This window comes from Amia ocellicauda, chromosome 19 (assembly GCF_036373705.1).
Source record: "Amia ocellicauda isolate fAmiCal2 chromosome 19, fAmiCal2.hap1, whole genome shotgun sequence".
NCBI classification, from domain to species: domain Eukaryota; kingdom Metazoa; phylum Chordata; class Actinopteri; order Amiiformes; family Amiidae; genus Amia; species Amia ocellicauda.
In genome coordinates, this window is record NC_089868.1 from 9,009,876 (window position 1) to 9,034,567 (window position 24,692).

Below are 24,692 nucleotides of genomic sequence, written 5' to 3' on the forward strand. Positions count from 1 at the left end.
AACTGTGTTTTGTGTTTATGCCCATTGGCAAGATAGCTGATGCTCGAGCTTACAGTCAGATTTATAGCTGTAGGATGTCTCCTGCTCCAAGGACAAATCAGAGGATGCTTCAAATGTCAAGCAATAAACTAGAATTTAAAGAGCTGACTTGGACTTATTCAGCAGTTGGTTAGATGCTATTTAATTCCCTGGTGTTTATTTATGTTGAAAAAATTAAAGAAAGGGAATGTGATTAGAGTGATTAGCCGACGTAGATTTGTTTCCTGACTGGCTACTAGCTGAAGCTGAACACCCAGTAATGTTGCTTCATAGGTTTTAATGCTGGCTTGATGTTTTTATTTATGGAGTTATCTGTTTTGATTAAGTTTAAACCTTCTGTCTCATTGTGACTCGCAACTGCTCATCATATCATCTTGGGGTCTTCCCAAGAAAAGAAAAGAAAAGAAATTGAACAACAAAAAACTGCCACAAAGCAAGGCTTAGAAAGGCTGCTTAAAGAGCAGGATATCTAAATAAACCACACAGAAACTTAAAAGCAGATTTAGAAGTAGCATACATGAACAGCAACTGACTGCAGCTTCACGTCGGCCAGCATTTAATGCCAACTTAATCACGGTTAAGATATCAAGTGCATTCTGGAATGTACATAATGAACGTCGCATGAAATAAAATACATAACAGACAACTGCAAGACAGCACTTTTTTTTCTTTTTTGATCCAGTGACAGTACGATGAAGAAATATGTTTCGGGATCCATTCATTCTGATATTCAGTTTAATGTCTGCAGAACGATTGTTCTACCGAGCACACATGCTGAAAACTGCACCATGAACACATCATGAGGAAGACTGAATTTAGATCATACATCGCTCCTGTTTACTTAATTAATGAGACTAACACACCAACCTTACGATGAGTTTTTTGCACAATGTTTAACATTAACTGAATTCTACTATAATTGTCCAGTGGTTCCCTTTGGCTTCAACATGTGTTTACTGTGCATTACTACACTGGACAATCGGAATAAGATGACTTATGATGAGAAAAAATTGGAATATGGTAAACCATGGTTTGTTCATGGAAGAGTGGAGTAAAGCCCAGAGAAAACATGTTAAAACCACAGGGAAGCACTGCACAAATATGAAAACACATTAGTACATTCATCAAAAATCCTATGGTAAATTAACCAGTGTAAACTTGCGTAAACAACCCCATAAAAGCAGTATTTTGTTTCTGTGTGGTGCTCTTGCTTTGTTTTGTTAAAAAGCAGTAATTGTCAAAACCCCACTATAGAAACACTTTGACACAGCCCACACCAAATTAGTCAACAAGATAACAAAATATCAGATCAGACAAAATAATTACGTCATGTCATTTCAGTCATTTAAAAGATCAGGGAAAGTAAAATTAAAAAAATTCTTTGTTTTATTCCAAGAGAGTCATCACACATGAAGGGTGTAAAAATGATTTATTTTTTACTTATTTAAAGAATCTAGCTCAGTTTAACACTGAAAGGTAAAAGGAGGGATGGATTGATTAAGACCTGGACTACCCAAGCAAGTGACAGATTTATTTAGATGGAATATCACACTTTAAGAAGGGGGGTTAAAATTCAGTTTCTGAATATTTTAGTTAAGAGGCCGTTAAGGATCTTTAAAACGTTACTTAACCAATTCAGTTATGGCTGAACTCTGCTTCTAGAATCATAGAAAGCCTGCAACTTGAAACTGCTATTAGATTATTTATATACTATTCCCCGAACATTTATTTTCACTAGTAATTTCAGTACTTCTTTTAATTTTGCAGACAATAAAATGTAGAAACTGTACATACATTATTGCATCAGTAATATAATATTAGAGGATTGCTAGTAAAATTACTCACTCAGTAATCTCACTGCTTCGGTTGCTACATTTGAATTCAGTTTAATACATATGTATGTATGTGTTTCTTTTCAAAATAAAATTGCATTTAAATTCATGTAAACATCCAAATTCCAAATGAAGTGGTTTGTCTCAAGAAAATTCAATGATCATTAAATCCTTTCTCGTGATTTGGTTTAATTTCACTAGTAATATTCCAATGTTTGGCCTTCCATTTTGCATTTTTAAAAAGGTTGCAGTTGCTTAAGTTAAAGAAAACAAAGCACAAAACAACCTAGTTGTCGTAAATTATAAACTCATAATTTGCTAACATTTTCTGTTAATGTATTAGGTTTGAGTTTAAAGTCAGATTATCTTTCTGGATTGCTTCAATGGGAGTTTATTCCTTTAGATATTGAGGCTCTGTCTTTTTGCATCTCTGGGCTAAAGACAAAAAAATGAAAACAGTTTACCTGTTTAAATCTCATCTACACACACCGTTGGTCTCTTTTGTATTTACAATTAGACCACTGTAGGTCTATGTTTATGATAAAGTTCTTACAGATATTATAACTGAAAGAGGTCTATTTTAATCTAATATAGTGCTCTGATAAATTAACATTATTATTATGATGATTATTGTCCTTGTTGTATTAGTATTGATATTATTTAAAAGGAGAACACACAGCCAAGTGAAATATTGCAGAAGAGTGGAAATATTCCATCTTATGATGACATTTTGTTAATGCAAAGTTGGTCATGTGGATAAATTGTTGCTGCTGGCAGTACATGGGAATTGCTGGGCAAATAAATCATTTCTGTTTTGTAAGGTGTACACAATTGTTTTTTAAATTTCTTCCATTAAGTGCTTCAGTGCCTTTATACTCTGAGACCAATGTTGAATTTCAAAGGAATATACACGCATTACATATATAGTCTTTGAGTTTTTTCCTCTCATGTTTTCCCACAGATTTGATGATTGGAGAGGTTTTACATGAGAAAAAACAAAACTTTCCAACACTATTAATAAATACATTTGCAAGGATTTATTACAATAATAAACACTCGAAGCCATCAACACTAGGGGACCTCCGACATTTGCAATTGTAATACAAGAAAGGCAAAATCAGTGTCACTGATTCAATGGAATTCTGATTTGTTAGGAAATGAATCTAGTATCTGAAATATGGCTCATTGTTAGCAATCACAGCCATTCGGTTTATTGATTCTCTTCTAACTCACACAATGTAGCACCCTCTATTTTTGTCCACTCCATTTTTATCCAAATCATCTCCAAGGGTATATTCATGCTTGTGGACTTATTTAGCTTAGGTTTGACTTTAGTCATTTAGATTTGGTTCGGTGTATCATGTAAGATTAATTACAAATTAAAGAAGTACCTACACCAACAAGTATCTTTCCTGAGAGTATTATAATATGTTAATGAACACAAATAAATTGTTTCTTTCCAACTGTACCTTAGAGAAAAATACTCCCAGTTCTCCATGTTTTCTTTAAATTCCTGTACTGCACAACATTTTGGCAAGCCCTCGCTTGGTAATCTATTTGGGCTTTGTTTCACACACCACTTCCTCTAATATCTAAAAAGTTTGAAAAGTAGTTTCACCTGTACTTAAAAATATTCCCAGCTCTTTAAAGCAGTCTGTGTATAATTTTTGAAATTGAAAATAAATAAATACATGCAGATGTAGATTTATATGTATAGTAATTGATTCTACTCCCTGTTGCAATAAGATGGATGCATCTGTGAACTTCTGTACTTTAGAAACTTCCTTCTAAGTTTTATTTACTCTTATTTACTCTGCACTAAATCAAAAAGTTATTCAGTGTGTTAAAAAAAAAGTTTGACAATGTGAGAATTTCAGTTGAACTAACTGCAAAATGCAACAACATTGTGTTAGTAGACACAATTCAGCCCTGATCTGGGATAAACCAATACATGGTTCAGTTTTGAATGCAATTGAAAGACCAACTCCATTTGGAGTTTATTCATCATCAAAGGGTAAAAGTTGTGATTTGTGATTTGCAGGTTGGTCAAAGTTTTTTTTGGTCTAGGCCTTAGAAACACATCACATTTTTTTTATGATGACGGTCCATGGTCCAGTTTCCATGCTTAAAAATAAGTAGTGCTGCAACAAATTAAAGGAGCCTACTTAGGGCCAGATTGAATCAAAACTTTGACCCACCTGCTAATAGCAAACTACAAACCTGTACATCATAGCGGTTACATTTATGATTTTAAGAAAGTGTCAACTTACTAAAAATGAAGCCACAACTAAGTACAGTTCTGTAGTTTTCTAGAGGGTGGGTCGAAGTTTTGATTTAATCTGGTCCTTAGTCTACTTTAATTTGATTTATTTGTCCATCATACAGCCATGGGGTAAAAGATTCACACCCTTAGCAAATTAAAGACAAATATCATGCAATTCACATGCAATATAATGCAGTGTATGATTGATAATAGGTAATACTTAACAATAATGGCTGCATATTCCAAATTAATTAAATATCATAGGACCAACACCTACATATTATAGTGTCTTCCTCTGAGCTCTGTTACCTTGAGCTTTAAAGGTGAGCTGGTCACCAAAAAAAAAAAAAAAATGCTTCCGTCTCTACTTCCTTTTTTGTTCATGACTCCTACCACACTGACATTTTTAAAGTTCAAAAGTGCAATTCATAAATATGCAAATGTATCTGTATCTGCTTCTCCCTCTTTCTCTCCCTCTCCCTCTCTCAAGACATCTTTTCTAAGTTTCTTAGACAAGCACATGGAGATTTGCCTTTTTACACATCACTTACACCTTTGATGTATTATCAGACAATGGAGTGGGCACACAATCTGAGGACAGAAGGAATGCACTGCAGCCTTATTACCCTGTGCTTGAATAGACATATTCAACAGGGAACAACTCGAGACTCATTTTAATATTTATAAATCCTTCAGAATTGTTCTGCAGAATGTGAAAAAGTGCATTAGCAACATGGGTTCCATAAATAAAAGATGCAATTGAGATGTAAGTCATAAAATATATTTTTTTAGGTGGCCATTTAATCTTTTCTTTTTCCTTTTGTTCTTTACAATGATTAAGAACATCACATACTTCCCCTTAATGCTGAACTACATTTCTGAATGTATGGTTTATTTCCTACACCCAAGTCTTTTCAATTCTGATCATCTGTTTCAACTGTCCATCTTACCTACAGTACTGAAATGGTCCATTTTGAACTTCCAGGTGATTAAATGTTCTGCTCTGTGTCCAACCAGAAGTGCCAACTTGATTATGAATTTCCTCCCATGGCTGAAAACAGTTTTTATTTTCTTAATTATAAGCAAAAAAGTACCTGTTCTCTCAACTCTAGTCAACACATTCTTTAATCTCAGTTGTGGTATAATTGAAGTATTGCATAAAAATGAAAGGTATTCCACTACAAGTAAATGGAAGAAAATAATATTGTACTTTATTGCATTTTAATAGAACTGAAAGTCACAGATGTAGGTTAAAAATCTCCCTTAAACCATGATTCCAAGGAATATCAGTTTCCTTTCCTAAAAACATGTATTCAAAGTTGTTCATCAACACAGCTCTGCAAAAATTATTACACTTAAATATTTAAATTTTAAAGTATGTTTTTGTGCATATATTATGAGCACAGGGTGAATTGCATTTTGTGTATTCCCTGCCAAAAAAGGGAAGATACTAAGCTGAGCTTCAGAAATTATAAACCTCCAATGCTTCATTACTGAATATTACATTATATATAAAGAAACAGTAGTACCTTATCTAGATGAAGTGAAAATTCTAAATGATAAACAGTTTTTTAAATGAGTTAAATGTATTCAGAATTGTGGTCCACTTCCCTTTTGATTTTTCCTTAATTACAGTTTTATAACATCCTTACTCAATTAATGAAATTCAGAATGATATGTGTGTTTCCCTACATGTGATGCTGGAATTATATTGTTAAGATTGATTGCTAAGGTCCAGTATTCACACTCTTAATTTGGAACAAGTTATTTGGTGCATCGTTTAAGTTAATAAATATTGTTCCTTAATCCATAACCAAACCACATAACTTATTAACTAATTTTGGAAGTACATAGCTGGGTTAACTGATGTTTAATTGTTCCTCAATACCTTTAAGATCATATCTAATATCAAAACACAAAATCAATAGTGCTTGAAGCTGTTGATGAAGGTTTAGAATTAATACAAATGAAAAGCTATATAATGTAAATAAAACACCTTATTAGGTTTATATGTTCATCCACATTTTCATAAATGGAAGATAAATATAAGAGAATAATATTTATTTCTATACACGGCCAATGATAATTTGCATAGTAGGTGGAAGAGTATTCAAATTATTTTGAAAAGTAATATGATCATTATTAAATAAAGTGCTTATAGTAGATCTCGAGAAGTCATTAAAAAAAAAACTAAACTGATTTTAAACAGTTGTGCTATTGTAAGGACATGCTTACCACAATGCCTGCCTGCCGTGGGGACAGATATACAAGCACTAGAATGTATTTTTGCCGTGACAAGCCAGGGAGTTGGGTGAGCTCGATGTTTAAGAAAAATTTAGAAATGTAGAAAAAATGCAGAAAGGTTGCATCTAAGTCTCTAAACATACAAATCAGTGACTGTTCTATAACCCCTCTTCTACAGAAACAAAACAACATGCACCTTTCTCCTCTTTTCTGTACACAAATCCAATAGATACAATTTTGTTCTATTAAATGCATTCTTTTTGAGTGCATGTGTTATAATTAGATATAATTGTGATATCTGTAAGTCTGTAGCAATATTGCTTAAGACCCTTATATGATGTAGCCCTTTTTATCCTGAAGAAAGAAACAACAAAACTAAAAATACATCAGATGTCTGGGTACTGTCTTCACTACATTTTTGTATTGCAAGCAGCCAGATATGACACATTTGAACTACCCAGGAGAATTATTCAAACGAGTCTCACTTTCACATGAAAGGATAAGAAAGTCATATGGCCTTGGGCTAAGTGAATTTTCTGCATCAGGATGAGGGAAGGAGCACGACACCCCTAAGCCAACACGCATACATTTCTACAAATGTTGATTCACTTGCAAGCCTTTGATTGGGATCAAGTGGCTTTAGGCATCCAGACAGCCGGGAAGGGAGAGACCACCCCCTCCCCCACCATTAGTTAAAAGAACGACTAGCGGGGTCTATACAGTTTTCTCCCCAGTTGTACATAAAGCCTCTGCCCTGCCATCTGTTCGTCGGGCCTCGGCCTCAAAGGAACCAGGGAGAACCTCCAGCACCACGGGCCCTGAGCCCAGTGGAGTTTTGCCCGCCTTACCGGGTGGCGGGAGCCGAGCCCCCCCCATAGTCTTCCTAGAGGATCAAGCGGTGAGGCAAATGATTGAAATGATGGGTGCTAGCGCTAAGCTAGGTGAGGGAGAAGAGAGGAGTGGGGAAGAGAAAGGTTTCTTTACATGATTGTTACGGAGCGGGTAATTGCCCTCACAGCCATTATGGCATTAACCATTATTTCAATTAATGTGAGGAGCATTGCTGAGGTGAAAAAGAGGACCGATGTTTTAAACTCTCTGGCTGGAATGAAGGCGGATATTATCTGTTTGCAGGAGTGCGGCATCCCGTTCCAAAAAGAATACAAAGATCTCCGGGACACTTGGACCCTAGGAGAATCCTTCTGGTCGGGGTCCAATGTGTCCCGAGCGGACGGGATTGCCGTACTCCTGAAAAACCCCTTCTTAATAGTTAAAACATTCAAGGTTATAGAGGCGGGCAGACTGGCCAGCCTCGATTTTAAATACAAGGGGGCTGTATTGAGGCTGGTCAATGTCTATGCCCCCACCAGCCAGAGAGAGAGAGTCCTCTTTCTCCCTCAGCTACGCCCGCTCCTGATCGGCACCTTGCCAGTTATCATTTCAGGTGATTTCAACTGTGCTCTGAGGGATGTAGACCGGAGTAAGCCCCGCAACGATAGATCCAGCAGGGACCTCGCTGCGTTCGTGGAGGACTTTGAACTCTGCGACGCAGGTCGGGACCTGGTCCCCTTGTTCACCTGGGTGAGTTCTTCTGGCTCCTCCTTCTCCAGGATAGATCTCGTCCTCCTCAGCAAGCCACTGGAGAGGACCGCCATGTCTTCGGAGGCGGTCTTCTTTTCAGACCACAGGCTCCTGACGACAGAGGTGCTCATTCCGAGCACACGGGAGTCGGGGCCTGGGGTCTGGAAGCTCAACACCTCTCTGCTCAATGACCCTCGTGTGATTAAGACCTTTAGCAGACGCCTCGAGGAGTGGAGGACCCTGAAGGACCTTTTTGATTCTCCCATAGAGTGGTGGGAGATGATGAAGAAAAGAACCAAGGGCTACTTCATTCAGCTGGGGAAACGGAAAGCTCGCGAGAGGCGGGCGAGATATTTCCATCTAAACGCCCGCCTCCAGCGCCTGAGTCTTTTACAGCTCAGAGGCTTCGACCTAGCTGAGGAGGTGGCCCGGGTCAAACTGAGTCTCTCCGCCCTCTATCGGGAGGAGCAAGAGAAGATCAAGGTCCTTTCCAGGGTCCGCATCATGGAGGACGATGAGAAATGCAGCCGCTTCTTCTTCAAGAAAACGAAGGAGAGGCGGCCTGCAATGTCCTCCATGATCGACTCCTCGGGGCAAGAGGTGGAGGGCAGAGAGGCTGTTGAGACAGTGGTGCGGGATTTCTACAGGGAGTTGTACGACCAGAAGGTGGTGGATCAAAATCTGATCCATCACTTTCTGTCCCTGTTGGAGTCCCGCAATGAGGGGGACGAGGAGGAGGAGGAGGATCCAGAGATCACCACCACTGAACTCTCCCAGGTGATAAAGAGTCTTAACTCTGGAAGGACACCGGGTCCCGACGGGATCCCTGCTGAGTTCTATAAGATCTTTTGGGAGGTGCTTAAGGAAGATCTGGGCCAGGTCCTGGGGTCGATGTACAGAGAGGGCAGATTGGCCCCTTCGATGAAGAAGAGTATCCTCTCCCTTCTTCACAAGAAGGGAGACACGAAAGATCTGAGGAACTGGCGGCCAGTCAGCCTCCTGTGCACCGACTACAAGATACTGGCCAAAGCACTGACGCTCCGGCTGCAGCGGCCACTCCCTCAAGTCGTGGGTCCCGACCAGGTCTGTGGTGCCCGGGGGAGATCGGCGGCCGACAACGCCATGCTGCTCAGGGATGTCGTGGCCTACTCGAACGAGAGAGGGCTTCCCCTGGTCCTAATCAGCTTGGACCAGGAGAAAGCCTTCGACAGAGTGGGCCACGAATACCTGCAGCTTGTTATGGAGAGGATGGGTCTCGCTCTTGGCCTGAGGAAGTGGGTCAAGATCATCTACAGCGGCCTAAGCAGCAGGGTCCTTGTGAACCGCCACCTGACCGAACCATTTCCGGTCAGGTCGGGGGTCCGGCAGGGTTGTCCCCTGTCGGCCCTGCTGTACGTCCTCTGCTTGGAGCCGTTCATGCAGGCGATCCGCCGGGACGTCCGGGTGACAGGTTTCCATCTCCCGGGTTCCGGCGGAGAGCAACTGAAGGCCCTGGCCTATATGGACGACGTGGCCGTGGTCTGCACGGACGCTCCGTCCGTGGCCAGGGTCGAGGAACTGCTGGACGGCTTCTGCAGGGCGACGGGGGCCGCTGTGAACAAGGCCAAGAGCGAGGTCTACCTCTCCAGGGCATGGCCTGTCGGCCGGGGCCCGCCGACCGTGTTCCCTGTGAAGCCGTTTATCAAGGTTCTGGGGATCACGATCGACGGGACCAACACGGGCACCCGGAGCTGGGAGGAGGCCATAGCAAAGGTCCAAAAGAAGATCCACGGCTGGAGCACAAGGACCTTGACGATGGCTGGTAAGGTGCTGGTCGTAAAGGCCATCCTCTTCCCGATACTCCTCTACGTAGGAATGATCTTCCCCCCAGACAAGGGTATCGCAAAACTAGTGACCCGAATTATATTTCGGTTTGTCTGGGGGAGCAAAATGGAGAGGCTGAAAAGAGTGCAGATGGTGAAGGGTACCCTGGATGGAGGTAGGGGGGTCCCGGACGTTGTGCGGCTGATAAAGGCGCAGGGGCTGGCCTATGTGGTCAAGAACATCCAGGCTGCTGGCAAGAAAGTGAGTTTCATGAACCGCTTTTATTTTGCCAGCAGCCTGAGACCATTCGGCCTCTGCGCCATGGACAACACCAGGCCGCACTCGTGGGATCCCCCGCCGTTCTACAGGGCGCTCCGAGCCTTTGCGCTCGAAGTAGGCCTCCATAAAGTCGTGCTGGCCTCCTGGGATTATAAGACCATCTGTAGTCAGATGAGATCTGCCCAGGAGACCAGCCGGATAGAAGATTTCCCTCCCGAAACCTGCCGGTTTATCTGGGCTAACGCTACGCACGTTTGCCTCACGAACACGCAGAAAGATGTCTCCTGGATGGCTGTGAGTCGGTGTCTCCCCACCCGAGTGTTTATGCACAGAAGGGGCATAGCTCCTTATGACACCTGCCCCTATAAGGGTTGCTTGGGGAAGGAGACGGAGGCTCACATCTTTAGTGAGTGCCCCTCCGCCCACAGGGTCTGGCTCCTGTTTTCTCCGTTCCTCCATAGGTTCGCCGTTCCTGCGCGGGCGACCGCCCAGCAGATCCTATACGGTCCAGCCAAGGGAATTTCTACATCTACCTTGAGGTGCTGGTGGCGTGTCGTCTGCGCAGTGAAGCAGGCACTGTGGGAGGGACGGAACATCTGTCTGTTCAATAAGCAGGAGCTGGACCCGATCGTCATCGCGCGGAGGGGCATGGTGTTTGTGAAAGACTATGTCAATCTGGAGGTCCATCAGAGGGGCAAGGAGGAAGCCTTTAAGAACTGGCGCATACAAGATCTGGGGGAGCTCAGGATCCCGTGATGGGACCCACCTCCGGGGACGGTTAGTTCCCCCTGCTGGAGCCCGAGTCCAAGATCTTTTAAAGATCTTTTAAAGATTTTATGAATGATTGTTTTTAAAAGAAGATTTTAAATAATGAATCTTAATTGTTTTTAAAGATTTAGTTGTTTTTAAATCACATTGTTTAGGGCTTTTTAGGTATAGTTTTGTTATATTTAGTTGTCAAATACATTGACCGTTTTTGGGTTTAATTTAAAATGCATTAGACTTTTTTTGTTTGTTTTTTATTTTTTCCTTTTAATTGTTTCTTTATTTTGTCTAATGCATTTTCTGTTATTTTCAATGTATTTGACTCTTTTGTTGGTGTGCAGTTTTTGCTTTTATCACGTTTTGTTTATTTGATTTGAGCACATTTATTTTAAAGTTAATTGTTTTAGTTTTGTTAAAATCACAAAGTTTTTAAAAAATTTTAAGTGATTTTAAGGATTGATATGTCAATGTTTTTAATCATAAGTATTAAAAATTGAATTGTTTTTATTGATGAAAAGAAAATACTAAATCCAATAAAATAGTATTTAGGCATCCAAACATGCAGACTACTTCTGATACAAGACAAATGCGGTCTGAACTTGCACAAGCAGAATATTCAATAAAAGGTGATACAAGAGTGCATTCAAAGCAGGTTCATTAAACCATAATTGGGTTATGGGACTAAACACATTAGTGGTAAAATCATTATCATAGAATTAATAATGTTATTATTATCTCTTTGTACACATCACATAACACACATCAAGCCTTTGAAGACTCGTTTCAGTAACATTTATCATATTATTTTACATAACTTTCCTTGAAATAATTAAATATCAGATTGAATTGCATGTGTGCCTAAATTAGATGCAAACACTCAGAACCCCTGAGACAGAGAGAGAGAGAGAGGGAAGGAGAGAGAGAAGGAAGGAGAGAGAGAGAGAGCAGGGGAAGGAGAGGGAGAGGGAGGGTGAGGGAGTAGGTGCACACTTTCAAAGCATTATTCTGTGCAAGTGGACCCATCCAATTTATTTAAGCACCAACCACCCTGGGCTAAATTAGTCTGATCTCCGTGAATGACAAATTTTACATCTCAATGGCCGCAGAACAAGAAAGAAAAGCATTAGTGCTACCATATGTTAAATCTGTACAGCAGTTCCCTTGCTTACAATCCCATTCAAAACAGATAGCTTGTTATTAGAAATAAATACTGGTCACTGAAATTGTGAGGGAATAAATCATGTTTTTATATTTGGTCTAGCAGTCTTACCTTGGCCACCGCCGAATCTCACAAGTCACCGGATAGGAAATGTAGTTTGACAATGTTTTACAGTCAATGTAGCCGCTTAGGGTCTCTGCCCTTTGTTGTTGTTGTTGTTGTTGTTGTTGTTGTTGTTGTTGTTGTTTATTGGTTGGTTTGTGTGTTTTATTCACACCGTTGAGGATGAATTGAATCTACTCTTAATATCCAGAAAGATCCGAGGTTGCATGGTTTTCTTTTCCTCCCTCAAGTTCAGTCGCGCTGGATCAGACGGATTTCTAATGCATTGCCCTGTAAAGATCCACACACCCAGCACTTCCACTGGAGAAACCAGTAACTAATCCCAGAGGAATAATGAAACAAACTGGAGCATAGTATATTCAGTAAGGTCATATGTATCAAACTACAATTTAAAAAGGGAAAACCATGTAACTCTTCTCACCACTCGCGGGATACAAACACACAGCCGGCGCCAGGAGTGTTGCAGGATCCGAAAAACATGCCCCCAATTTCACACAAATGCCTGGTCCTCAAACCACACACTAATGATCCCACAAAAACCTTGTATTGTATTGTTTGATTGTTTTTTTTTTTTTTTTTTTTTTTGTTCAATTAAGGACAACTGTAGTAGGCATAAAACAAAATCCCGGCAGAGATCCGATCGGAAGGCAAGAGGTAGAGATTAGACACGGTGTCTCGGGAATAAGACTGCAACTCATGAGGATCTGGCTCGGATTGACTCGGAGGTTGTAAATCCCAGTGTCGGGTCAGAGACAGACCGGAGCTCCTGTGGGAGAGGAGGACGGTTGGGAGGCGTAATCGCGTTATGCAACAGCTGTTTCACTGAGAGGAGCTGTGCATCCCAGCTGAAATGCAATGCTACTAGACTCTCCTTTTACGGATTTACATCCTCCTAATCTCATTAAGTAATAATGCCTGTGTGGGTGTATTTAATTGGACTCTATATTACATGCGTTTAAAAGGGTGTTGCATGTACTTTGATCCATGTTCACCAGTCACATGTGTGGTTTTCCGAAATAACCAGGTGAGAAAAAGAAAAGAAAATCCCCCATTCAACGGGCAACGGGTTGTGCTGCTCAATTGTCAACAGTGGGTTGGGGGGTGGCACATAGATAAACACCAGTGAAAGTGTTGCACATCCACTGTGCACATCCCTAAATCCCCCCAAGGTTAAACAAATACCCCCCAGGATTTCCTCCCATTCAAATGCCCCACATTGATTTTAGACAACACGTTCAGCCCTGTTTGGAAACAGACGAGGCGCTGTCCAGGTGCTGAAATGCTGATACAAAGGCTCTAGAATTGGCTCAATATTATTCACTAGAGGAGGCTAAACTGAGGTTTGTGTATTTCGCATATACCAAGAATGACACTAATGTGTGTATTTTATCTGAAAAATAATATCTGAGTAGTTGTTGCTTATATATATATATATATATATATATATATATATATATATATATGTATATACAGTGAGGGAAAAAAGTATTCGATCCCCTGGTGATTCTGTACGTTTGCCCACTGACAAAGAAATGATCAGTCTATAATATTAATGGTAGGTGTATTTTAACAGTGAGAGACAGAATAACAACAAAAAAATTCAGAAAAATGCATTTCAAAAAAGTTATGAATTGATTTGCATGTTAATGAGGGAAATAAGTATTTGACCCCTTCGACTTAGCACTTGGTGGCAAAACCCTTGTTGGCAATCACAAAGGTCAGACGTTTCTTGTAGTTGGCCACCAGGTTTGCACACATCTCAGGAGGGATTTTGTCCCACTCCTCTTTGCAGATCCTCTCCAAGTCATTAAGGTTTCAAGGCTGACGTTTGGCAACTTGAACCTTCAGCTCCCTCCACAGATTTTCTATGGGATTAAGGTCTGGAGACTGGCTAGGCCACTCCAGGACCTTAATGTGCTTCTTCTTGAGCCACTCCTTTGTTGCCTTGGCTGTGTGTTTTGGGTCATTGTCATGCTGGAATACCCATCCATGACCCATTTTCAATGCCCTGGATGAGGGAAGGAGGTTCTCACCCAAGATTTGACGGTACATGGCCCCGTCCATCGTCCCCTTGATGCGGTGCAGTTGTCCTGTCCCCTTAGCAGAAAAACACCCCCAAAGCATAATGTTTCCACCTCCAAGTTTGATGGTGGGGATGGTGTTCTCGGGGTCATTCCTCCTCCTCCAAACACGGTGAGTTGAGTTGATGCCAAAGAGCTTGATTTTGGTCTCATCAGACCACAACACTTTCACCCAGTTCTCCTCTGAATCATTCAGATGTTCATTGGCAAACTTCAGATGGGCCTGTACATGTGCTTTCTTGAGCAGGGGGACCTTGCGGGCCCTGCAGGATTTCAGTCCTTCACGGCGTAGTGTGTTACCAATTGTTTTCTTGGTGACTATGGTCCCAGCTGCCTTGAGATCATTAACAAGATCCTCCCATGTAGTTCTGGGCTGATTCCTCACCGTTCTCATGATCATTGAAACTCCATGAGGTGAAATCTTGCATGGAGCCCCAAACCAAGGGATACTGACAGTTATTTTGTGTTTCTTCCATTTGCGAATAATCGCACCAACTGTTGTCACCTTCTCACCAAGCTGCTTGGCGATGGTCTTGTAGCCCATTCCAGCCTTGTGTAGGTCTACAATCTAGTCCCTGACATCCTTGGACAGCTCTTTGGTCTTGGCCATGGTGGAGAGTTTGGAATCTGATTCATTGATTGCTTCTGTGGACAGGATTCTTTTATACAGGTAACGAGCTGATATTAGGAGCACTCCCTTTAAGAGAGTTCTCTTAATCTCAGCTCATTACCTGTATAAAAGACACCTGGGAGCCAGAAATCTTGCTGATTGATAGGGGATCAAATACTTATTTCACTTATTAACATGCAAATCAATTTATTACTTTTTTGAAATGTGTTTTTCTGGATTTTTCTCTCACTGTTAAAATACACCTACCATTAAAATTATAGACTGATCATTTCTTTGTCAGTGGGCAAACGTACAAAATCAGCAGGGGATCAAATACTTTTTTCCCTCACTGTATATATAACAACTACTCAGATAATTGTTTAAAGAAATTGTCTGTAAATTTTGTTATAGCACATTCCCTGGGATCCTTAAAAAACGCCTCGGTATAGGACCAATAAGACACTGTAACACCCTCTCTGTTTAAGGTTCCCCTAAGAAAAAGCGGTTTGCTGGTCACACACTTGTACAGCTCTCTCTTGTTTCTGTTGTTTTGTGAAAGCTGTGTTGAGCCTTTTGTCTGAGAGGCGAATGTGCACTACATTACACTGGGGGATGGTTTCAAGATAAAATGGCAGTAATTACAATGGATTAAAAATGCAATAAGGCTTATATATTAAAAAAAATATATATATTCTTCATAACTTAAAAAGGATTATGCATATTCTACCACAACTGTGTATTTTAGACATCCACAGGAAGTTTTGTACAGAGCAGGCATTCCCTAAGCGATAATATCATCAGCTTGAGTTACAAGCACTTTGCATTGAAGAGACAGGGGTGTGTGCGAACATTTGTTCATGACTGTTTGAATGTTGGTCTGTTCACATCAGATAAGCCCCAACATAAATCACTGATATAAATAAACAGCCTCTAAGTGCATTCTTTGGCATGTCTTTTTAAGGGAATAATATATATATAGACTTTCAGGGAATAGGTTACATTTCAGATAAAGATGCCGTTGGATGTTTTAAGGGTCTACTCAGAGCACAGTGCTGCAGCAGGTGTTAGGGAGGTAGGGGGAGCTGACAAAACTATTTTGTAACTAGGACCTGATGGAACTAGACTTCTAAGAGTCTAATGTGGACTAGAATCATATTCTAAGCAGCTGGTGACTGTTCTGGAGATTAAATGGTTCAAACACAGATAACTGGCTCAATGGGTAAAAGTCTTTTCTTGGACCCTATGGTTCAGACGTAGATGAAGTGAATCTGAGGTATATCACAACTAGCTATTGCCAAGGTTACCCATAGAGCATTGCACATCTGCCCAGGTGTAACTGGTCATTATAGCCCAAGTGGTTTTTACTTGCCTCAAAGACTTGAGCAGGCATTGCTTTGGACTTTGCAAAGTCCTTTCCTCATCTTTCCCAAAAGGTTTCATTGGCTAAACAATCTGGAATTCAATGGCGTAGTGACTTTAAGAAGGTTCCTCAATGTTCAAGCCTTCTGGAGTTACACTTGTATCATTTTCTCTCTGTCTCAAAGCTTGTGGGGTTTGGAGATCAAGGAAAATCTCTGAAATTGTCTGAAATCATCGACTTATTATGTATAAAGACTGGAAGCAACTTATTTTACACAGTGTCTTGTCATTTTACACAAATGTCTTGTAATTCATTTGGATTTCAGGATCCTTTTTCCCTATCCCTCTCTTGGAAAATGACACTGTGAGAGACTTTGCAGCATGCTATTTTAGTCAAGGAAAGGTATATGAGTCTAAGTATATGAGTGTGATACAAGATGACAGTTCATTTTGCAAGACTCACTGCGCATTCCACTGTTCACACTGAGGTGTTTGGACTTTCTATTTATTTATTTACTTCCTCCTGAAACGTCACATGAGGTCTTTCATTTGGAGCACAGCGTAAAGTGAGAGCATCAAATCAGATCGCAATGGTCTTAGTTAACTTTGGAATTAGATTACATAATCGGAATCCTGGACCCTCTTGGATTTTATCCTTATGTGTACATCCCCTGTTCAGTGTGTGTAATATAAACAAGTACAAATGTTTGGTAGAATTACCTTTGGGGTGTGATTGTCATATCCAGTCTGAGAGATAAATTGTATTATTATAGAGATTTATCAATAATACTCACCCCTGTTGGCCCACACATGGATCTTCCATTTTTAAATTGTCACAAAATAACATTTAGAGAAGCTGAAGTACACATGACCCAGCTCTTAAATACAACCTGACATGTATGATTGTATTTATGAATTCATATACAAGTCAACAGTAATAACAAACAAGTATACAATCAGACTTTAAAAGAAAAAGACAGATCAGTTAGGAATGATGAAGGTCCCTAGTCAGCATCAGGGAAAATAATAAGCACTATATTTTATATTTACACAATATACTATATTTCACCTCTGTAGAAGAGAGGCTTGTATATAAATTATATCCCAGATTCCTGTTTTGAAGTGCTACTGCCAAACCTTGTAATTCAATTAAATCTAACTTGTCACTGGCAGATGGGCTATGTCATGATTGTATTTTGTGTTGCTCAGCTTATTTGTTTATTGATCTGTTTTATGTCTTTTGTTTTGGTAGATGCGACCCACTTTTGTGGTTATCTTTTTTTCATGTTTTTCTCCTTCCTCTTGCAGCCAAGCTGTGACCCCTTGCAAGCAGTCTTTCAGAATGACGGATGAGCCCGGGAGGCTGTCATGCCACCTTGGCCACTCAGAAACTCGCAGATGATGTATTGGCACAGCCAGCTGGCCTGACACATTCCCTCCACCCTCCTGCTAACTTGCCATCATGTCACAAGCCGTGTGGGAAGCATCGCATTGCCTCCCTAATCACATTTATGAGATGGAAACATCCATATTCAGCTAACCTTGGCATTGGCAGGTTGCATACACAGAAAGATCTTTGGAATTCTCTCTTGACATGTGTGTGGGTAGAGAAAACCCTCGCTTCTTTAATGTTTTTTTTAAATGAGAATCCGCCCCCTTCCCACTTCCCTGCTAAAAAAAAGACAATTTCTGCAACCAGATACATAAAAACTCATGTCTCACATAGAGCTTTATAGGATACACTCCATTGTCAATATTGATTGCGAGAAAAAATATATAAAATGTATAAACACATATAAACACAAGACTATCCTTCTCGTCCAATAACTCAGCTAACTTCTACACAAATAAGCTTATAATTAGCTTACCAGGACCAAGTGTGTTCATGTGAAGATTACATTTAAGGACACAATCGCATCACAAAATGTTTAATAAGCAGTATCTTGTAATTAAGCTTTGGGCAAGAATTAATATTGCAAAGAAAATGCAGAATATCCAATTATATGACTAGCCTCCAAATAAGATGTTTACCAATAAAGTGCAATTAGTTAATGATGTAAAATCATTTTGGTTTTAGATTTGAGGTTTTAGATTTGGCATAACCACCATTCTTACATGCTTTCCCAAGTGTGAAATAAAGTAAAACCATTTTATATTTCATACATATTTCAGCAAAACAACCTAAAATTATATAATGTTAATGTGACCAAAACAAATGCTACAGTTAACTAAGAATACAAACCCTGGGGTTTAGACATATAAAGAACATCAATAGCTATACATGTCATGAAGCCTCTTTCTGCTTTTGTGTCGATTGTTATTCCCCAAGTCCCTCTTTTGAGTTAATTTTATTTTCTCTTCGGCTGACTGTATCCAATTTCCTCTTGCTTTGTTTTCAATCCTGTCCTCTTGCTTGGCCTGCACAATGCAACAAGGGTGATAGATTGTGACAGGTCCTGCACATGTCTACAACTCAACCAAAAAGAGCCACAACCACAGCAGCATAAAAAAACAACAATAGTTGTTTGTGACACAAAACACAATTTTGAAAACTGATTTTTGAATAATGTATAAATCACTACATGGAAAATGACTCACTGCATATTGGAGGAAGAAATACAATAATAAAGTATGCCTCCTGACCATTGGTGTTCATAAATTACTGGCAGAAAATAAACAGGAAAATATTAATGTAGCAAATAATTTCTTAAAGATCTAAGATCAGCCCTTGTATTCAATAAATACTTGGTTATCTGCAGCCATAACACAATGGGCTCTAACCAGCGGTTTTAGACTTTGGGGAAATTCAAAGTGTTCTTTGGAACATAAGAGCATAAGATAACATTACTATCTTGCTTTAATGCAGCTTATTGATCCAAGCTACAAGTAGCAAATTGAGCCGATAACCTTATCAAAACATTTACTTAAGGATCCCAATTAATCTTCTGCCACAGCCAATGAGAAGAATGAGAAAAAGGTTACAAGTGAGAAGGCCCAGGTTTGCACACTTTATTTGGCCTGAAGGTCTGAATATAGAGACGATTCTTGGGAGATCTAAATGGCTTGACTGCTACAATCAAAGTTTTAGAAACTTACCCAAAACTGTGTACTAAAATACTTCCCAATATCAGACCAGCATATACTTACTCGTCAATGATTCTGGGTTTAAATGTAATTCTGAAGTTTGGTGGGACTGTCAGTCCCTTTCAGACTTTTCAATAGTTGGTCTATTTTCCCTTTAGTGTTGTGCTTTTCTCCCCCTGCGTGCATTCAGTAACTTTATTTCTGATATCCCAGTCAACTGGAATAACACTTCTCCAGGACAATTTTTATGCTCTCTCTCTCTCTCTCCCCAAAATCTTTCCAGTTGGCTTGGAAGTAATATCCTTGGTTTTCTAAGTACTATTAAATCGATCACATCAGATGCAGGTGTGTATTTAAGTGCTCCCAGTTCTTGTAATATGTCTGCTTAATTTATGTTGAGATTAATGCAAAGTGATGGGAGACCTCACTACCTTCCTCAGTAAATATCTATATACAATATTAATGAGGTAGATTTTGTCTCGCATTCCCATCTTCTATTGGTGTTTTTTTTAGATACTTTTACTTCTATAAGGTTCCTTTGCTGTATTTGTATAGTATTAGAATACTTTTTTTTATCCTAGGTCTTGTTTTATTGTCCATATATATTGTATATATCGCTTAGGAGGAATTGGGTACATAATCATATATATATCCTGAAGAATTCATTTCTTCATTTTACTGACCACAGTTACTGCAATGTAAGAGGTTTTATTTCATTAAAGATCCTTTTTTCCTTCATTACTATAGGCTGCACTGTGAGTGTAAAGACAGAAGCATCTGATTTTCCCTCCAGCTCCAAGAAAGCTTCTCTGTAATAAAGCAAGACATTTCCAAAGGGGTTTCCCAGTCTATAACCAACTCCAGTTCTCCGAATCCTGTTATACATCTTGAAGGAGACTGTTTTCCGTCCAACCCCAGACACCTCAGAACTGGGAGAAATTACATCACCATGGCAACATCAGCGCTGTGCCGTCTCTGCGGAGGTCAGATCTGTGCTAATAGGATTGCTGGCGATATCTGCATCAGAGATCAGCATTAAACCGGAAAGAGGAGCATTCAGTCTTCCTGCTGCAAAGACCTGCCTGGGTATGACATAATGTATTATAATTGCAATACTACTACTGGAGTGGCATTGTGGTAAGACCAGCGGTGCCACAAATTGGCTGAATGGTCTCCATGGTTTTTGCTAGTGGTCAGCTCAGGTGAAGAGCAATTTGAGATGAAGAAAACAAACAAAATAATCTTATGGGGCTGTTCTGATCATTAGGTCTGTGTTACCTATTTGAAATATAGTCCACGATCAGCACAACGAAAGTCATTTAGTAAAAAAAAAATGTGTTTTTTTTCACACACACACACGCACACACACACATAAGCACACAAAACCACACACACACACACATATATATATATATATATATATATATTGTGTTTATAAGGAGCCAGATTGTATTGAAACCAGTGTATGTGTATATCAGGTGTTTGGGCTTTCCACCCTTTTATAGTTCTACTTCTTTTCCAGTTATTCACAGATTCATTAAAGAGAAATTGAAAAAGCAACTGAAAGCACCCGATATCGCATCAGCCTAAGTCTTGCAGGTTTAATTAATCATTATTGCCTCATAAATACAATGTTTATTGAACTGGCATCTATTTTCTGCCATTATATATTTATTTAACCTCAGAGAATCTCAGGAGGAGGGAAAATCAGACTCTGATATGAATTTGCCTCGGGACTGAAAAAGTCAGGGAAGTATAAGGAAAACAACATGAATAATCATGGGCTTTCTGGCATTTACAGTAAAGTAACAGACATCATCAAACATTTTTATTAAAATACTATGTAATGCATGCGCCTCTTTGAGATGCTGTAAGTGCCACTCCTTTTATCTGTTGTCCTTGTTGTTTTGGTAATGTTCGTCATTAGTATAGTGTCCAAAAAGTCACTATATATAATGGTAGTAAAAATGCCACCATAAACAGTAAACCTTTAACACGCCATCACCTTGCCAGCTCCCCAGTAAACATCTGGGCAATGCAACGCAGATACAAGCATTCCCTGGGCCACCACATCCAGACTCATAAAAAATACAGCACCTTGAGACTCATCATCATCACTCCACTAAATGTGTCCACACTGTTCAATCCCTTGGGGTCTCAGAGGGTTTGAGACGACTGCAGGTCTTGCAAATGCTTCAGTGATTCTATGTATTGATTTCACCATCTTACGTTCGAAAAAAGTGAAGTGAATTTTACATATAGAGGCCCTACCAGAAACATCCCAGCAATCTGAAAAATCAATTTCTAGAAAGAGAGACTTCCCTCCTCATCTCGAGAGCACTGGGGTTATTATCCAAGGTGAGGTCATAGTTTGAAGTGTCTTTGGTCTAGCATCAGCGTTTGTATTGCCAACAAACCTTCATGTTTTACAAAGTAATGGCAATCACTCCCTCCTGGTGGTGCAACCGCTGGAGTATTTTAAATTCCATGCTCATTATTAAAGACAATTAGGCCAAGCCAGGTCTTTCCTCTTGTTGCTGTCCTAATAGAATAATTTACAACCCAATTACCGGTAGAATATTTTCTACTATCCCAAAATTAATTGGGTTTAATTCTATATTTAACCAATTACAGGCATTCTTATTACATCGCCTTGAGTACAGGCAACATGCCCAGTGCCTCAGCGCACCTCTACTTCAGATGCTAACTGCTCTGTTTGTACAGGTCCCATCTGTTCAAAGACAGAGCCCAGAGCCCCTGTAATGAAGGGCTAATCGCAATTAACACCGCATGAAATGTTTATTTTGATAGACTCTGAAAATAAAATATTTCCTTCCCAAACCAAATACAGACTGACTCTTCAAGTGCTACTGTTGGAAATACAATTATTGAAGTTCCAAAAGAGCAATGCAATAAAGCTTTAATATTCTAATGTATTTTGTTGCAGGGGAAGAAACTCAAGCATGTAAAAAAACCTATTTAATTATTACTAGAATAATCAGATGTTAGAGTTTTTAATTTGTCTATTGATATGTCTAATATCACAATTTGTTTTAATTGAATCCACAAATATATTAATCACTTTTAATAAGTCCTGAGGGAAGAGACAAATAGTTGTATGAAGACTATTGAAACTATTGAACATTAAGCTCCACCACTAATGAGAACATTTAATATGTCTTTAAGATTCAAAATTACAGGGACACCTGGAAAATGGCACTGAAATTTAACTAAGGGTGAAAGACTGAACATGAAGATTCAGCATCTGTGGCTGTTTGGTTCCCCCATGTTGTAAGCGAAACAATTTCTGCAATTAAATCTGGAATCACTGGAGACTTCCTCTACATCTACGTATTTGATAGTTATTGTTTTAAGTATCTCATCATTCCTGATTTTTCTCATGATGGGCTTACATGAATCATCTTCCCAGCCAGCTGCATAAAGAAGTCACAACATTGTAACCAACAGGACAATATGGCAACACAAATTTGTAGACCCCATGGGATTTTTATAGCTAGTTATATACATTTCTAGAACTATAGGAATTCCCTAAGCATGTTGTCCTTGCTATATTGCCATTGCTATTTCAAAATAAACATGAAATGTAATGATCCATGACAATGTGTTGCATGCTGTTGAGGCCTAGAAAAATATATCTTGGGTTTCAAAGGGAATCTAAGGAAAACGTGGCACGCATGCTATAAATATTTGAAACAACGTAACATGACTTAGACTACTCGTCTCTCACTATGCTACTCTATGAAGTGCCGTCTGACTCATCAGAAGCACGTGGAAATATAAAATGATGGTTATGTACGCCATCTAAAAATAAAATAAAGCAAAAACAAGATTTAATATGTTCGAAAGTATTCACCTCGCCAACTCGGCTAACCCCTTGACTAGTTAATTAACAAACGGGACCACACACGTACAGAGCAGCAGCCTCTTGCTGGGGTGTAATTACTGGCCCTTATGTGTTTCTGCTCGGGAAATTAAAATAGCAGGAAGTGAGCATGCGGGTGGGGGTTGCATTCCATGGCACCTCCTGTGTGTTGGGGGGAGCTGTCTGCCCTAATTGCCAGTGACAAAGGCCAGCTGCCAGGGAACTGAATATCTGTCCAACAGCATTCGCTGAGCTTTGAACAGGCCAAATTGCGGCTGAAATCCTCAGTGGACCTGCCAGTGTGTTGTAGAGACCATGAGAAAAGAACACCTCCCCCAAATTAGCTGCTTTTGGAGATTCTAATGATGATCGATTGGGATGGCACAAGTTGGTTAATAACTCTGATGAACAGCAGTCCAGTGCTGGAGCCTCCAGTTCTGGGCACCGTCTAATGAGCCTGGTCGGTTGGATGGAGGCTAATCTGAGGATTGTTCCTGCCGCTGGCTGTTAGGGAGGCACTCAAGGCTTCTTGTTAAATTAAACATTGTAAATAACGAGAAAGATAACTGATCGCAGATGGGTCCAGGCATCTCCTCGTTGCACTTCCTAATTTCAGGATCTGCCGGGACACTGAGGCCTTCAAGAGTTTTGCTGCAACCCATTTGCCCTCAAGCACCAGCTGAAGAAAAGGCTTCTTAAAAGTGAGTTTATTACAGGGTTCTATAGGGAGTAGCTTAACATGCTAAATGGTGGCAGCGAGAGGTGAGCAATAAATCATAACAGTGCAGCAGCCATAAGGCAAGTGGCCGGGACACTGGGGCTCAGACTAGGACCACCGGGGAGATTGCAGGAGCCATCCCCAATGTCACACTGACTGCCGTACCTCGACTGTGAACCCTGACGGGCCGCTGTGGGATGAGTGCATGTGCAAGGCCATTTTGAATTCCTCCAGGATGGTTCAGCTGCTCAACTGGGTCTTATTGTTGTGTTTTCTGCATGAGCTGTGCCGATTGACTTTCGGTTCAGGGACCCTGTGAGACGCAGTCCCGTAAAACACTGAAGGGACTATGAAGGGTCTTGCTGCCATGAGTTCACGGTGTGCTAGGTCATATGAGGCCATTACACAGTCCTAGTACTTACAATAAGTTCCTACTGTCCAGTAATCACTTCCACAATGTGAAATTAACAGTATATATGAAAACATACAGAAATATCCAAAAGCAATTTACATAATTATGTTAAGGTATAATATTTGTTTGTTTGTTTATTTATTTAGCTCAATAGATCCATTTCTTACAACTTGTGTTAACACTGCAGGGAGTACTTATTCTGGACTGGACTCCTGTTTTTCATGAAGGAATTGGAGACCACACACATGTTTTGCTTTGTATAGATAGATGTTAAAACTCTGCAGGTATAGTCTGAAGTTATAGGCTAAATTGTCATGATGAAATTAGAAGATTGGGACAAAACAGAACTGGAAAAAAAAATCAATAATGGTTACATATTGTTGGGAGCAGGTAGCAAATTAATCCAAATCCCAGACTGATAACCTACAAAACAGAAGCCTGTATAGTATACTTAATG

General features: G+C 39.9%; 1 protein-coding gene across 2 annotated transcripts in view; it reads right to left on the reverse strand.

The window, feature by feature from the left end:
* Positions 1-12,800, reverse strand: part of fam163ab (family with sequence similarity 163 member Ab) — a 41,406-nt gene extending 28,606 nt beyond the window's left edge. For both annotated transcript variants that reach the window (XM_066692488.1, XM_066692487.1), the window contains exon 1: positions 12,077-12,800. The gene's annotated coding sequence lies outside the window, so the exon portion shown is untranslated. The remainder of the gene's footprint in view (positions 1-12,076) is intronic.
* Between the last annotated feature and the right edge of the window lie 11,892 nt (positions 12,801-24,692).